Consider the following 14963-nt stretch of genomic DNA (forward strand, 5'->3'; position numbering starts at 1 on the left):
CCTGGTACTGTTTAAAACAATTGTTTGAGATATGCTTTATATACCGTCATAATAGCCAAAACTTATTTCTCATTTCATGATCATTAGATGTGAGACATAAGAGAAAATTTTCTATGTATATACTATGTACATTCCTACTACATAGTATTGAATTCTTTTTATTTCTGATTTTGATCTATAAATTTGACAACGCCCGCAAAATTTCTGACCCAATATTTTTAGCATTTTGTTTTCAGTGGTTAGTCGGGGGTAGTCTATTTTAGTTTCCCAACGGAAAATGCTTCCGTTTTTCTTCTAATACCTATTCTCAACTTAAATCACTAAAAACAGACGTATCTATCAAATCTCTATTTTGCACCATTTTTAACAAAAATTTCTGCACTCGAAAAACCAAAATGCCTGTTAAAAAAATCGTTAAATCAGTTTTTAAATACATCCATAGATTAAGAAAAAATAAAAGTGATGCCATTAGATACGTTAAAATTTAAGTAACATTTGTGTCAATGTTTTAGAGTACTTTGTTGAAACTATTTAAGGTTGATTAAATTCGTGTATTTAGGCAATTTAGTGAAAATTATTTATCCGCATGGAATTTTAAGGGTAAGTTGTGAATCAACGATAATATGAATTGGGGATACGGAAATAATAACGAACGAAATTGTTCAAATAAAATAAATTTTGGGAAAAATAGATTATGCATGTTATTCGGCTATTAATATTAAACATTCTTATTATTAAAAAATTTAAACCGAAAATTGCGCATGCACAGTTACCAAATAATTAACTTATGAATTGTTCATAACATCAATGGTCTTTCCACGTCCTGGAAAAATGCTTCAAACTTCGATTGACCAATAAAAATATCATAGAATAGAAATGACCTCAACTAAATAATAAATGTACTAACCTACCGATGATCATTATAAAAAAGTGTCTAATCTAGTCCATGCAACTTATTCAAGGGCGTATCGAAAATAAGATCGAAACTACAGGAGACAAACGTTCTTGTCTTAAAGCTTTAGAATTTATATTTCAAGTAAATTATATACGGGGTCTGCAGAAATTCTCATTTCAAACTACTTTAAACTTTAAACGTTTACTTTAAACTTCTGTCACAAACGTTCAAAAAAAAGCAACGAGTGTTCTTGAAAAAAGGCATCTCTAGATATGCAGTCAGTCTACTTTAATAAATAATGGATTTTTCGCAGAAATCACGCGTTTCGACCTAACTTCAGTCTTTACCAAAATATAACTTGACTCTATGAATATCAAAATATAGTCTATTTTAACCATATGAAGAATCTTTTTTTTAAACTGTCGAAATTAAAATTTAAAAAAATTTAATATAGACTTAATTCGTCTATGTATCTCCTTAATTTCGATGTGTTTTCTCGCGCTTCTTCCCACTGCATTAGAACTTCATCTCCACCTTTACATCTTAGACAATAAACATCTGATACCCATCGTCTTAAGGTCCTCTCCATATTCCATTGGCAGAGACTTTTTAAGAATCTTTGCGTTTTAAATTTTTATATTCTTCAATATTTTACAGTTTGTTAATGCTAATACTCAGATCCCGGGAAGAAAATCAATTGACTACTAGATAAAAAGGAGATGACCAAAAGTGCTAAAACTACAGAGCAATACGCTTATCGTCAGTTGGCTAAAAAACATATACGAGACTCTTGTAGACAAAAATAAAGAAATGGAGAAGGAGCAAGGTGTATATAAAAAATGAACAAAAAGTTACAGAGTAGAATAGTAGCCACGGAGATGTAACAATTAGGAGAAATAGTAGAGGAAACAAGGATGATAGGATAAGAAACGGGGTAATTATAGAAAAGCTCGAAAACAAACAAAATAGTTGAAAGTTGTTTAAAGAAGCAAAAAAATACGAGAAAAGAAGAAAAGGAAAACTTGGCTTCAGCAAGTAGCAAAGAAACGGGAGAGAGTAGTGAAAACATTACAGTATATGAAAGATGTAGCAAAAGATCGGAAAGAGTAGGAAAAAATGTATCAAATGAGAATGAAAATTCAAATCCCAATATTCTGATGCTCGAAAGGGATATGGAGCTCTAGAAAAGAAGTTGAAGCAGTTTCATTTTTCATGATATCAAATGACTTTTCAATATTTTCTTAATATTGAGATATCTATCCACAACATCATCGTTACTATACTTCTTTTATTTTTTGGAGTTTTAGATTTTAGTTCACTGAATTATATTGATGTCCTCTCTACTTTCACTTCATATATAGTAACATATAATATGTATTCGTTCTTCTCTAATATATATTATTTATAATTTTTTCAGGAAATCTCTATTTTTTTTGCTAAGTTTTTGTTTGCTAAATGCACATCTCTATGAATATATATAAAACTAGAAATCTATCAATGAAGAAAACAATTCGAGTAAAATTTTCAAATCTATTTTATAAATGTAACCATTTATACTGCGATTAGGCTGAAAATACAAGAGCTCTGGAAAGCTTCAAAATATGGGCATACGGCTATACTAAAGAACAGGGACCGCCGAGTGGTATTAACTTTAGAGTGAGACCATCTTCAGAACTTCTACAACCCAATTTAAAGTCATCTTTCTTGATAGGTGGTACTGGAAAGTTGACACTATCAATTTAATAAACGCAAAAATCTCTCTTTGGCATCCAAAAGGTTAAAAGACACGGACAGAGATGGATGGAGGATATATTCTGGTGTCCAGGGAAATGAAAGGGGTGAAAGGGTTAGATAAAAGTGCCGTCAAGAGTACGCTACGCTCCTGCCCAATTCCCGTACCTGATAATTTCAACATGAAAAGGAGGTGTAGCCTTCCGAACATGTGACTGGAAATTACCGACATACGACACACCAAAACCCTATTCAGAGGATCATTGACAGGCAGCCTCTATCCGACTCTAAAAAAATCAGCCGGTTGATTACTGCGGGAGAACAAATCGAAATCATCAAGGAGACAAATCAGGACCGGATTAAGCTAGGGGCTTTGGGGGGCTATAGCCCCAGGCTCCAGGTCCAAGAGGGCCCCATCATTTGGAAATCATTCTGTATTTTTTGATGTGTTGATACCACAAATCTAACGTATTGATATTATTTTGTGAATTTTTCCGGGTTTTCGAATTCCTTAAGGGGGCCCGTCATTATTTTATCCCCGGGCCTTATAAATCTTAATCCGGCCCTGAGACAAATAGTCGAAGTTAATCAACTCCAACCCATGAATTGTACTTTATAGGATCCGGACGCAATGGCTGAATTGTTGAGCACCCTGCTCAGTCAGAATCCAAATCCAATTTAACCTTAATTCTTTCCTTAAATAAAAGTTTAGTTCTGACAGTCAGGGACAACGATTTGATGATGCTGATGTCTATAAGTCAGGTTATATTTTGGAAAAGACCGAAATTAGGTTGAAACGTCAAGAGTAATTTCTATAAAATAAACTTAAAAGTGAAATATACATTAAAAAATTAATATGTAGATAATTTACTAACGGTGAGGTCAGCTGTGTTAGGAACACATTATGAATTGACTGATTAAGTTACTGGTAAATTCCGGTAAGATAAATAATATCTACCCGATAAATGTGTTACAGACACACACATTAACATAGTCTACGGATATTTTAAAAAATTAATTATAAAACGATAAATTTGTGAATAGGTTTTTTGAATGTTTGATCAAGTATTAATTTACATTTTGGTAACATAATAATTATAATTAAGTAATGTCAAAAGCATACAATTACTACTTACGACGAAATGACGAAAAGTAGTATCCCTAAATATCTACTAATTAAGTGAGAATGCCTGATAAGGCCATTGAATGATCTCCTCTAGTGTTAATGACAGTTCTACATCTTCTTCCTTTAAAAAAATAATGTTCTTTCTATTGTCTCAAAAGACTGTTAATAAACACCTTCTGGTTATCAAAAATATCATTTTTATGCGTAACCTTCTTTTGTAATATGTCGCAGATCTGCCCAATCGACTTGAGACCCACAGAATGGATGAGAGAATCCAGTACGTCAATTGAGTCAAATTCTAGAAAATTGAATTATTCTGGCAGAATGTAATAATAGAAATTGGAGCTCAATTATTGCAGCTTATGGACAAACAACATTGTTTTGAATATTGTAAAGAAACGAAATCAGTTTTTCCACCTCTCTATACTACCTCGAAACTATGCACCTCCTATGTTGTTTAAAGACGTGACACTAATCCATCCCGAATTTCTATATTTCACTCACTCGTCTGTTATACAAATGAAGTTCACACCTGTATTCGTCATTAAACAATTTTAACAATACCTTTGACCATTAATCTATTCTAGTTTTCGTATTCCAGAGCCCAATCTAACCTTACTGCGCGATTGCCACGTGATGTAGGTGAAACTTTTAAAGGTCTTCTAACATGCAAATACAATTCTTCGTGTACGTATTGTTAACGGTCTTGTTTTGGGTCCATAATGTCGTTCAGATACATTTTTGTCAGAGATGATTAATATCACGCCACACGCTCTGGCAAAGCACCAAAAGTCTTTTCTACATGTTCGATTGAATTTTACTAAGATAGAAATGCTTTGTTCCTTTAAAAAACATTCAATATGAAAAACTAGAAGTTTTTTAATATTATTTTTATTTGAGTTTTATTGTAAACGCATTTTGAATACATAAAAAAGTTTTTTGTTTATATTATTCTGTTAGAAAAACAAAACATTTCAAAATTCAAAGTGAATGTCTTTATTCACTTTCTCCATCATTTATTCCCTTCTACTTTGTAAGTAAAGTTTCTAATTGTCATTTAATTGTAACACTAAGGTCAATTAATGATTTGGCCGTTAGAAAAACTAATATTTATATACTATGGTATAATTTTAAATGTAATAAAAAAACACCAAACAAAATGAAGAATCAAATTTTATCACAGATAAACGTTCTAGAGACCAAATAATCGTATCTACAATTTTATTATTTATACTAGTCGACTTGTTAACTAAAAGAAGAGGTATTTCCACTTCTATTTTCCATTGTTTTTATGATATTGTACGCACTCGCTGTCGATGTCGGGGTACATTTTCTCATTCGAATAATTATTAACAGTTGCATTTACATCAGCGTAACAACCGTTTGGTTTTAGTGGGTTCAGTGCGTGTTTGTTGACAACCTCGGTCGCTCACCCAAAGAAGATAAAAAAAAGGAAAACATATTGCGTAGGTTTAAGGTAGGCATTAATGACTATATTTCAATGTATTTAATGTTTAAGCGCAACGCAATATATTAATTAGCTTTCAAATCAATTTAAACATTCATTTAATTTTCTGCAAATTATTTTTTATTTATTTTTTTAAGACGATTTGAATTAAATACGCCGTTTTTAGAAATCAATCAGATTACTGACTATAAACGTGTTTTTTCTTTTTCTGTGTGCTTTGTGAAGATATGGTAGACATTAAGGCTATTTTGGTTTCGAAATTCCTATTTTAAACAGATATTAGTTATTGCAGTTTTAGTAAGTATGTATCTTCTCTGGTTTAATGATCATTTTCTCTGTTGTTTTATAATTTGAAGAAGTTGGTTTGGTATTCCTTTTTTGTTTTCTATCGTCTCTATGTTCCCCATTCTTAGGATCCTGTGGTACATTTACATTTCAAGGAGCTTTAAACAACTTTGCAAAAGCCGTTCTTTTTCATTGTCCATGAGCCAGCTTCGAAATGTATTTATTAACAATGACCTCTTTTTGAGTTCCTTATCTACAATCATTATTCATAATTTCATTCATTATTTATAATGATTTTTATTTGTTACAACTTAGATTTTTCATTAAAATTTGCTGTGAACCTTATTTTACACTTCAAGTGAAAAGCTTTTTCAAGATTTGTTTTTATCATTAGTGCCTTAGTGGTGAGGATTATCCCTTCGAAGAGAAAATCTAGAGAACATACATGGTATCAGTGTTATGTGTTTTGAAGCAAAAGTAACGTTCGTTGTAGTTTCTAATCAGGAAAGTATTTTTTTATTTTGAAAATAGTGAAAGTTGTAGATGTAGGGGTTGACATAAAACTTTTTTTCAATCAGGAAAAATTTCACTACAATATCGAGTTTTACCATCAGTATATTTTTTTTGAACGATTTTCATTAAAATTTGAATAGAAATTTCAACCTCAAAAAAATTGCATTTCAAAATACTCGTTTAGAAGCTAAACTAACCCCTTCTTTGCTTATTTCTTCGCTTTTATTTATTAATATTGTTTATTTTAAGGATATTATTATAAATACCGATGTTACTATACCTCTTTTTGCGATTATTTTCTATGTGAATTAAAATTCACTGGAAGCTTAATTTGGAGGATAGTTTGTTGCTACCCACATGAAACCACGTTGAACAATACGTCTAGGGAAGTTTCCTGCTAGCCTTTGGCTCTGAGTATCGAGTCTTTAATGCATATCGTTTTGAAAACTTAGTCATATCAAAACCTCCTTCAGGTCATTAAAGGTACTGGGTGCTAAATCTGTTTATTGGGTTGATTACTGATATACGACTAAGCAATAAGACGATAGGCATAAAAAGCTCTATGTCAAGATGCAAAGATGATGAGGAAACTTCACTCCACGTATTGTTCAACTACGCTCGCTCCTCTCCAGAGTGTTCAAGAAGACAGTCTCAACATAGTTCGCTTCAAATAGTAATTTACATAAGCTTCGATGTGATTTTTACAGGTTTACAGTATGAGTAAGAGCTTTATGTGAGTCTTAGCAAAGTCACTATTATATCGCGTTAAGGGCAACATTTTTTCTTGTACCGGATTGTATATTGAAAAGAATAAAGAGGGATATAAACGTATGAACTTTATATAGACCATTACATATAACAATCAATATTATTATTAATTTGATTTCATGACAAGCATTCTAAAAATAGAATTCGAGATGTAATTAAAATGGTGATATAGTTTTGTAATGCTTTAGCCAACAATGACAAATATTTTTGGAAGACTTATATCGGAATAGTTTCAGCTGCTCTGTCATGGCTTTGTTAATGACGAAAATGGCGTTAAAACGTTCTAATTTTAGCACATTTTCTATTCTTGCATAGAGCTGAATCTGTGAATCAAAAGTGACTACTTTATTTACACTTTTAAATTGCTTGTTAATATTGTTCAAATTGATTACATTATCGCCATAGACAGATTCCATTATTTCGTGAATTCATTGGACATTTTTTATCACCTTATTTTTTAAAACACTGTTTGAAACTGTGCAAACTAAAATAAATTTTACTTCTTTTTCTCTTCCATAATTTGAAGTTTTCGTACTGATTACTATTTGTACTAGCTCAGGGAAAAGTATCTATGCACTTTCAATTTACTTTTCGCATTTAGACCCCTTAATATTCTTTTATACCTAGCAAAAAATTGGTGTCACTTTGTAATGTGAAATCATTTTGATTTATTTTCTTGTGTCGTATTTTATTTTATATATATTGTTATGGTATGAATATATCCAAAATAAATTATTAAATAATAATAAGATATAAATAAAGCAATAAGTTCAGTTTTGTTATTAGGTTACTTAGAGCAGTTTATCACAATAAAATAAATAACATTCTTTATATTAAGTTTTGACCAACACTATAATCTAAATTATTATTTAATTTTGACAAATCCTGTATATTCAAAGAATTTAATCCATAAATTGACAGATAAAACAGGAGCACCAACTTCAAAAATTTGTGTGACATACCAACATAAATTTTAAGGTTATAAATGATAAAATATAAAAATTTTGACAACTGCAATGATAAAATTAATAACATAGGAATGAAATAAATACAACAAAGAAATTATAGAATAATATTATTTGAATAAAGTCACAATAATTTAAAAATTTAGAAATGACAATTTAGTAACTAACTTTTAAAATAAATATCATTGGTTAAAAGAAAAAAAAAAAAGAAAGTTTGTTTAAAAAAAAAAAAGAAAGAAGAAAAAAATCAACAACGAGACATTTTTTTTGCAAGAGAAAAAAGAGTAAAATAATTTAATTGAAATTTAAAAAAATTAAAATCTTGATATAAAAGGTATAAAATATTCAAAGGATTGATAATTAATAATTGTATAAGTGTAGTAATAAGAAATTAGTGAAAACAATTAAATAAAGTGAAATAAGTGAGAATACTCACAAAGGGACAATTTCCAAGATAAAGAAGTTGTGAAAAGGAAAAGAACAGGAGTGGAACTACAGCGGAGTATCTGTTTATTCTGCAAGGCCGTAACAATTTCCAATTTAAAAAAAATAAAAATAAAAATACAACATAACAAACACTTAAGGTACTGTTCTATTAAGTTTAAGTATTTCTTTTAGTATATAATATTTGAGTTCACATTTCCATATAATTTAGTTTTATGAGTGTAATTATGAGTATGAATGAATGAATGAATGTTTGTAAAATAAAATAATTGTAATAGCTAATTAAGAAATTGTATATTTTGAATATTTTATTCATTATAAAGAACAGACTCGGTCTTAAAACTATTATAATCTGACCTTATAACCATAACAATTTATCGCAATAAAATTTTTTTAATTTGACCTCACAATATAATACCCTGAGAATAAAAAAAAATAATAACATAATAAAATAAAGAAATTCAAATAATTATTAATGGCGCCCAAATTAAAATCTGATTTTATTTAAAATAAAATTTATAAAAATAAACATTACACACTATAATACCATAACAATTTGGTGCCCAACGTGGGGCATATATAAAAATTGGACATAAAAAAAAATTGGACATAACAAAATTTGGCATTGAAGAGTTTACAGTAATAACAAATTTAAACAAGAAAAAATGGAAAAAGGAATGACACTCAGAGATGGGAAACAAATAAGAGCAGAAGGAGAATCAGATGAAGAAGTAAGGAGACATGGAATGGGTGATTTCCAAGTACATTATATGGAACAAGACCATAATGAAGAAACAGAGAGAACTGAAACAGAAGAAATGATAGAAAATCAAACAGCAGAAAATTCACAGAAAAAGAAAGAGAGGATGGATATAATGAGTATGTTCCAGATTATGATAAAAAAAATGGTTGAATCTAAAGAAGAAATAAAACGAGAAATGAATACAAATAGTCAAAGAATGGAAGAGAAAATAGAAGATATGAGAAAACAATTGGAAGAAGTAAGAAGCTATGCCGAAAACAAAATACAAGAGACAAAACAAGAAATTCGAGATGAAATGTTAGGAAGATTAATGGAAGTGGAAGAAATACAATCTAGAGAAATGGAAAATATTAAGAAAAATGAAAATGAATTTAAAATGGAAATAAAGAACATACAAGGAAAAATAGAACAAATTGAGAAAAAAGGAATGAGTATGGAATATGTTGGAGGAGTAAAAACAATTTATGGAGCAACTAGTCAAAAATTTGACGGAAATATTAAAAAACTGCATCCAAAAATATTCATAAGAATTTTGAAAAATCGAATAAGAGGAATAAATAATATTGAAGACATAAAGGAAATAATAAGAGATCATTTAGAAAATCATGCGTTAATATGGTTTTCTGCCAGAGAAAAAGATATGTCGGAATTTCAAGATTTTGAAACGGCATTTTTACAATATTTCTGGGGGGAAAATACTCAATCAACCATCAGGGAACAATTATATTTCGGAAAGTTTGATGAAAATAGAAGCCATAGTTTAAACAATTATGCAATCCAACTACATGCGATGACACAATATCTGGAACCACCAATCCCTGAGGAGGAAATCGTTATGTTCATAGCAAGGCATTTCAAGGCAGAATTGGCTGAGACCATTGCAATACAAAATATAAGAAAATTGGATCAATTATCTATGTATCTACAAAGAGTAGAGAGAAATTTGATCAGACATGAAAATTCACAACAAAATATAAGAACAAATTATAGAAACAATGAAAATAATCAGAGAAACAACAATCAAAATAACAATTGGACAAATAATAGATTTAATAATAATAGAAATTATAATAATAATGCACAAATTAATAATAACAATAATTATAATAACAATAATTACAATAACAGAAACTACAATACTAATACTAACAATAGAAGCAACAATGATTCATACAGACAAAATAATTATAATGACAGGAACAATAGACAATATAGAGGACTGGAGAGTAGAAATTCTGAAGGAAATATGCAAAGAGGAAATGGAGATCAAGAGACAAGAAGAGTAAATTTTCAAAGAATCAATCAAGATAGAAGAAATAGATCAGAAAGCAGAGATGATGATGTAACAAATATAAATGAGACAAGATTACATACAGCACAAATATATAGGGAAAATACAAGACAGACAACTGAACAAATAAATGACAATGAAAATTTTTAAATACGCACACATCAAATAAACAAAATCTATATATTTGTAAATATGAAAATCCAAATGAATTTATAAAAATAAATGAAAATATAGACACAGATGGGAATAATTGTTTAATTATTATAAATGGGCTAATTAACAATTTAGAAGCTAAATTACTTATTGATACTGGATCAGAAGCATCAATGATTAATAAAAATTTTGTTGATAAATTAAATATTCCTACAAATAAAATTATTAAAATCCCAAAAATAAATTTAATAGGTGCTAATTCAAAGAAAATATGTGAAATTAATAGATTAATAAATATAAACGCTAATATTAAGGGAAAAGAATTTAATTTACAAGTATTAATTGCTCCAGATATTGAGACAGAAATAATAATAGGATATGATGAGCTAGAAAAACATAAAGCCATAATAGATATTGAAGAAAGAAGATTAAAATTGGATGCAACATGGATTAACTTTGAAGGTAAAGTAGTTAATAATATGTACAAGGAAGAATTGAATAAAAATTATGATGATGAAGAAGAAGGGGAAGATGAAGTTATAATGGATTGTCCAGAGGACAGAAAAGAAGAAATAAAAATGTTAATGAATAAATATAATAATTTATTTTCAAAGGAAAATAGAATTGCGAAAGATTATGTACATAAAATAGAAGTCAATGAAGATATTAAGAATTTCAAAGCTAAAACTTATCCTATTCCATACAAGTATAAAGATCAAGTGAGAAAATGCATAAAAGAACTATTGGAAAATAAAATAATAGAAAGAAGCAACTCACAATACATTAATCCTATATTTATTGATATTTCATTAATACTAAAAAAAATTATAACTGGGAATTTATCACAAAATAATTATTGGAATAAAAGACAATAACTGAGAACAACTTATAAAGAAGAATTAAAATTTGGTTTTCTTATTTCTTTTATAAATAAAATAAATCAAGAAAACAAATTTTGGGAATGTTGTTATGGTATGAATATATCCAAAATAAATTATTAAATAATAATAAGATATAAATAAAGCAATAAGTTCAGTTTTGTTATTAGGTTACTTAGAGCAGTTTATCACAATAAAATAAATAACATTCTTTATATTAAGTTTTGACCAACACTATAATCTAAATTATTATTTAATTTTGACAAATCCTGTATATTCAAAGAATTTAATCCATAAATTGACAGATAAAACAGGAGCACCAACTTCAAAAATTTGTGTGACATACCAACATAAATTTTAAGGTTATAAATGATAAAATATAAAAATTTTGACAACTGCAATGATAAAATTAATAACATAGGAATGAAATAAATACAACAAAGAAATTATAGAATAATATTATTTGAATAAAGTCACAATAATTTAAAAATTTAGAAATGACAATTTAGTAACTAACTTTTAAAATAAATATCATTGGTTAAAAGAAAAAAAAAAAAAAAAAGAAAGTTTGTTTAAAAAAAAAAAAGAAAGAAGAAAAAAATCAACAACGAGACATTTTTTTTGCAAGAGAAAAAAGAGTAAAATAATTTAATTGAAATTTAAAAAAATTAAAATCTTGATATAAAAGGTATAAAATATTCAAAGGATTGATAATTAATAATTGTATAAGTGTAGTAATAAGAAATTAGTGAAAACAATTAAATAAAGTGAAATAAGTGAGAATACTCACAAAGGGACAATTTCCAAGATAAAGAAGTTGTGAAAAGGAAAAGAACAGGAGTGGAACTACAGCGGAGTATCTGTTTATTCTGCAAGGCCGTAACAATTTCCAATTTAAAAAAAATAAAAATAAAAATACAACATAACAAACACTTAAGGTACTGTTCTATTAAGTTTAAGTATTTCTTTTAGTATATAATATTTGAGTTCACATTTCCATATAATTTAGTTTTATGAGTGTAATTATGAGTATGAATGAATGAATGAATGTTTGTAAAATAAAATAATTGTAATAGCTAATTAAGAAATTGTATATTTTGAATATTTTATTCATTATAAAGAACAGACTCGGTCTTAAAACTATTATAATCTGACCTTATAACCATAACAATTTATCGCAATAAAATTTTTTTAATTTGACCTCACAATATAATACCCTGAGAATAAAAAAAAATAATAACATAATAAAATAAAGAAATTCAAATAATTATTAATGGCGCCCAAATTAAAATCTGATTTTATTTAAAATAAAATTTATAAAAATAAACATTACACACTATTAATACCATAACAATATATATATATATATATATATATATATATATATATATATATATATATATATATATATATATATATATATATATATATATATATATATAGATTTTACAAGCTTTATATGAGGACACTGAGGAGGCGAACTTCTGCAGCTGGATTAACTTCGGAAATTGAAGATATTGGACTGCAGCTTTCCGTGGAACCCAGATCGCAAGTTCAAATTTTGAACATGTTTTAGACAATAGAGGCTTAGATAGTCGTGTAAGAGTATGATGACTTCCATTTGGTGGAGGATCAGCTATAGCATGGGTAGGAATATAATTTGGAGCTCACACAGAGTTATTCTTTAACCATAACGAGATATTGAATTCGCAGGTACCTGCCTGATAGTGGCTCAAGCTAGCTCTTATTTTTTGAGAAATGCAACCTTTATGTATGATAATACACGATCCCGCATTGCTTTTCTTGTCGAGGTTAAAATCTCATGAATGGTTTGGCCAGCTCGTAGTCCAGAAAATAAGATACAACACAACATATTTGGGATGAGATTGGAAGACGACGAAAATACCTAAGTTTATGCTCGGCAGTGTATTATTACCAATGAACAATAAATAATAATGTCAACTAGATATCCTGGAAGAAATACTCTATTTTGATGAATTTTATAAGAACTTTACGCGAAGATTTCCTGCATTTATGTCTTATTTTCCTTTATGATTGATTGAATACTTATTCTGTTTGGATCTTGAAAGGAAATCACGTTTTTTAATGTAGATATTAATTTCATAATCGAGTTAATTGATGCTGATGAAAAACCTACTCAAATATCAGTAAACAAACTATTGAAAATGATATGAAATATAATACAAAGATATAAAAAGTAAAATATTCACAATAAAAAGTAAAAAACTTTAAAAAGTAAGTATTATTCGATCAAGAACATTCATTTGCTAAATTTTAATTTCGTTTCTTTTGATAGAAAACAAAATTTAGAGATGCGATTAGTTCGGTGATCAATTTGTTGCATAACCCGACTATGTACGAAATATTCCGTGTCTCATCATAGTTTTTTCATGATGGTTAAGCCGGCTCTGCGCGACGCAGCTAATATTCACTCCAATATTACACTGAATATTTGGTTTAAATATATTATACATTAGGTGTATTACGCGTACGGTAACCAACCGTTCCGGATTAACCAGGAAAGTCCCGATTTCCGTTTGCGTATCCCGCTCTATCTACTCCCGGGACATCATTATCCTGGGGTTGGGAGTTAAGCAGTAAAACTGTAACAGGATAATTGATGATTTGCTACTAAATCGGAATCACAATCAAGTTTGAAACAGTTCATGGAGGAAGACGAAATCTAACGGCAAGAGCTTGTCAAACATGTACCAACTAGGTCGTTGTCATTAGGCTCAGTTCTTGCTTGGAAAGAAGAATAATTTTTGGGTGATGATGGCCAAGAATCAAACAGATGTAGACGTTTTTTAAAATGCAGTTTTCGATTTCTAAACTTTTTCTAATATTTGCCACTGTTTAGATACGCATTTTTACTTCAGCGACGATAACCCTTTAAAGAAAATATCTTGTCAGTCCATGGCTGAGGATATCTTTTTTGAAGGTCTTTCAGAAACTGCCACCACACTGGGCATTAAAAAAAAAGTTTCCGTATATCACCTATTTGATAATAATTCTATTATAAAACCAGTTTTTTCTGAAGTAAACAAGCGTTCAACGACAGTTCAGGAAATGAGTCAGATTTTCGCTAACGCCAGCGAAGCGAATTTGGACGCGCTAAAAACCGTTGTGTCCTGAGCACTGACTATCCTCCTTCTCACGCCTCTTGCGAGAGGGTATTTTACACATGAAGTTCAAATGGAAGCCCAGAAGCCACTGAATTTGATAACAGCCGAACTTCTCATAATTTTAAATTTAGAGATGAGTCGCACTGATTTTTCTGAAAATTTTAAAGAACAAGAATGCACTTCATCAAGTTTTTTTTTTGGTTAATTTGTTAATTTTTCGGGTTTATATCTTATTTATTGATTTAGTGCTCCGGATTTCTGTCGCCTGAAGTTGACAACCCCTGGGGACAAATGATTTATTCAAACTTGTTTGATCCAAAGCCTTGACATCCAAGCGTTTATAAAGACTTTGGGTTTGTGGACGTTTACAAAGTCTCAACAATCGTATGAACGTAGCATAAAAGACAGTGGTTACAATAACATTTAATGAGCCAGTAATTACCATTTACAGGACCGCAATAAGTTATTGCAGCACATTGATTAGTTTTTTAAGAATAGCTGGAATTCTTTTCCTCAGAATTTAATTGATTTTTTCAC

General features: G+C 29.0%; 1 protein-coding gene across 13 annotated transcripts in view; it reads left to right on the forward strand.

The window, feature by feature from the left end:
* The first annotated feature begins 220 nt into the window (after nucleotides 1-220).
* LOC130894345 (sodium bicarbonate cotransporter 3) overlaps nucleotides 221-14963 on the forward strand; it is a 50608-nt gene continuing 35865 nt past the window's right edge. For 4 of the 13 annotated variants that reach the window (XM_057801133.1, XM_057801123.1, XM_057801201.1 and 1 more), the window contains exon 1: nucleotides 258-5229. The gene's annotated coding sequence lies outside the window, so the exon portion shown is untranslated. Of the gene's footprint in view, nucleotides 5230-14963 lie in introns of all 13 variants that reach the window. The other 9 variants (XM_057801160.1, XM_057801180.1, XR_009059322.1 and 6 more) reach the window with 7 other exon arrangements.

Source organism: Diorhabda carinulata, chromosome 1 (assembly GCF_026250575.1).
Source record: "Diorhabda carinulata isolate Delta chromosome 1, icDioCari1.1, whole genome shotgun sequence".
In the NCBI taxonomy this organism is placed as follows: Eukaryota; Metazoa; Arthropoda; class Insecta; order Coleoptera; family Chrysomelidae; genus Diorhabda; species Diorhabda carinulata.